This window comes from Danio aesculapii, chromosome 25, assembly GCF_903798145.1.
Source record: "Danio aesculapii chromosome 25, fDanAes4.1, whole genome shotgun sequence".
Classification (NCBI taxonomy): domain Eukaryota; kingdom Metazoa; phylum Chordata; class Actinopteri; order Cypriniformes; family Danionidae; genus Danio; species Danio aesculapii.
Genome location: NC_079459.1, coordinates 32,643,750 through 32,646,815, shown reverse-complemented (window position 1 = coordinate 32,646,815; position 3,066 = coordinate 32,643,750).

Genomic DNA, 3,066 nt, shown 5'->3' with positions numbered 1-3,066 from the left:
AATGTGAAAGGATGTGTATATTTTAGATTAAGATAGGCTTAAGATTAAGGCTTACTTTTTAACCCAACCCTGTACATAATAAATATACACAGTACACCAGTGTTTCCCAACCCTGTTCCTGGAGGCACACCAACAGTACATATTTTGGATGTCTCCCTTTTCTGACCCATTAACTTCAGGTGTTGGAGTCTCTTCTGATGTTATAAGTTGATTCAGGTGTGTTTGATTAGGAAGAGTTTGAAAATGTGTACTGTTGGTGTGCCTTCAGGAACAGGGTTGGGAAACACTGCAGTACACAAATGCAAACACGTTATTTCATGTGCAATTAGTCATGATTAATAACTTAACATTCTACTATAGATATCAATGGCCACCAGTTTTCAACATTCTTCAAAATATCTTCTTTTCATTTTAGTGTGTACTGTCCCTTTAAATGTTTTTCCACTCACTGCTATTGAACGAGTAGAGAAATAATCTCTGGGGAGTTTCTTGAAAAATTAATGTATGTTTTGAAGGAGTGACCCTCAGTCATGTTGATGTATAATGAATGAATGGCTCATATTAAGAGCTACAGTGCTACAGTGTCTCACAGAATAGCGTAGTTCATATTTCATCTCAGTGGCGTTTCCGCAGAAATCAATGATTTAGTTTAGCGCCACAGCGACATCCGGCGGCCACTGAGAGAACTGCAATCACCACACGCGGGAAAACGGGTTGTGAACACTGTAAGGATAGTTATAAGGAAAGTTCACTCAAAAATGAACATTTACTCAGTTTTTACTCTCCTTCAAGCGGTTCCAAAACGTTTTGACTTTATTTCTTCGGAAGGTATTTTGTATTTTGGGGATGATAAATAATGATTACATTTTCATTTAAGGGTTTACTATCCCTAGTTTCCTGAAAAATTGCTTGCTGAGGCAAAACAAATGATATAAAACAATCAGTCTTTGTATGAAACTGAATATTATTTACAATATTACCTTACTAACTACTAACACGCTTCATAAAGCCTCAGTGTATTGTCAGGAGCCACTGGTGGTATTCATTTTGTTTTGCCTGCATGTGTGTTGATGTTTTTTAACTCACAAAGTGCTAGCAGCTATTGACTAGCATTTTGTGTATTGTGTATCACCAAGAACCACATTAGCAAAAAAACCTTGATACTAAAATAATGACTGTTAACAGACACCCGAACTGGTGATGTGGTGAAGCGGACTGGCTGTTATACATCAGGTGTACACTATTTTCTAATAATTCCACACACTGGAGTGAATTATACTACTGTTCCCACAGCTAAAGCTAATGTTCAGATCTTGTGTTTCAGGCAATTGCCAGGCTGTTGTCCTCAAACTTCTCCTGTGTGTAGCACTAGCTTCTCACACACGTCATTTAAAGCCTTCAGTTGTGTGTGTGTGTGTGTGTGTGTTTTTTAAGATTTATTTTTGGCCTTTATTAGATAGGAGAGTATTGAGACAGGAAGCAAAGTTGGAGAGAGAGAGGGGGGCAGGGAAATGTCCTCGAGCCGAGATACGAACTCGGGGCGCCCTGATATGCCACTGCATGATATGTCGGTGCGCTAACCACCAGGCTATTGCGCCGACTTTTTATGTGATTTTTGACTGTTGTGTTGCGATATGAAGCTGTAATGTGCTTAAAACCTGCCGGATCTACTTTAACTGTGCATTTATCTGAAAATAACGCCTCAAAATGCTTATTAGCCAATCAGAAACAAGCATTCAACGGCCATATTGTATAAAATATCATATTGTTAAGTCGTTTAATAATAGCACAACAATAAAAGCTTATTTTGAACAAATTTGTTTTATTGAACAACAATCTGTGACAAGGAATTGAATACGATCCGCGTGTCTTCGGTTTCTGCAACGACGATTAAAACAACTGCCATATTTCAGTATCACTCATGTGACTGTTTGTGTATTGACGACACACACACAAGCTTTCAACAACACACACATACGCACACACACAGACTGGCGTTGTTTTCCAGAAGGGCCTTGTTGTGCATTTTGCGTGTTTGTGTATGTAGTTAAAGTGCGTTATTGCACTGTTCCTCTCCGCGGAGGAAAACAAAGGCGTTGTGGAGGGACAAGGTTCAATATATTAGTCTACAGGTCCACAGCAGCAGGATTGAACCACATGGAGAATATGAGTGAAACTCAGGAAAACATGTCAAGAAAGAGCATGTTCAGGCCATATTTCATACCCCTAAAAATAGTATTATAATAAATGATAATATAATGAACCTATTTTAGGGTGTTTTATCCACCTAAAAATAACAAATAAAAGCATAAAAATTATAATAAATAAACCTATTTTTAGGGTATTTAATTTCCCTAAAATAGTTATTAAAAGCATAAGAATTAAAATAAATAAACATATTTTAGGGTATTTTATTACACTAAAAATATACAAAATAAAAACATAATATGTAAACCCGTTTTAACGTATTTCAACCCCCCCCCCCCAAAAAAAAAAAAACATAAAAATTATAATAAATATTTTTAGGGGTTATTTCATTCCTCTAAAAGTTAAAATAACAGCATAAAGATTATAATAAATAAACATATTTTAGGGTATTTTATTCCACTAAAAATAAAAGCATAAAATTAAAACTAATAAACATATTTTAGGGTATTTTGTTCCTATAAAAGTTCAAATAAAACCATAAAAATGATAATAAATACATTTTTTAGGATATTTCTTTCTTCTAAAAGTTCAAATAAAAGCATAAAAATGATAATAAATACATTTTTTAGGATATTTCTTTCTTCTAAAAGTTCAAATAAAAGCATAAAAAATGTAATAAACGTATTTTATTCCGTTCAAAATAAAAGCATAAACAATTATGATAAATAAACATATTTTAGGGTATTTTAACCCACTAAAAATAAAAAAACTAAAAGCATAAAAATTATAATAAATAAATGTATTTTTAGGGTATTTTTAATAAAAATTCTAGAATATTTTAGTGACAAAAATCAACAAAAAATGTATTATAAACATCTTTGTTGATTAATTGAGTAAAATATTTATTAAAACAAAACT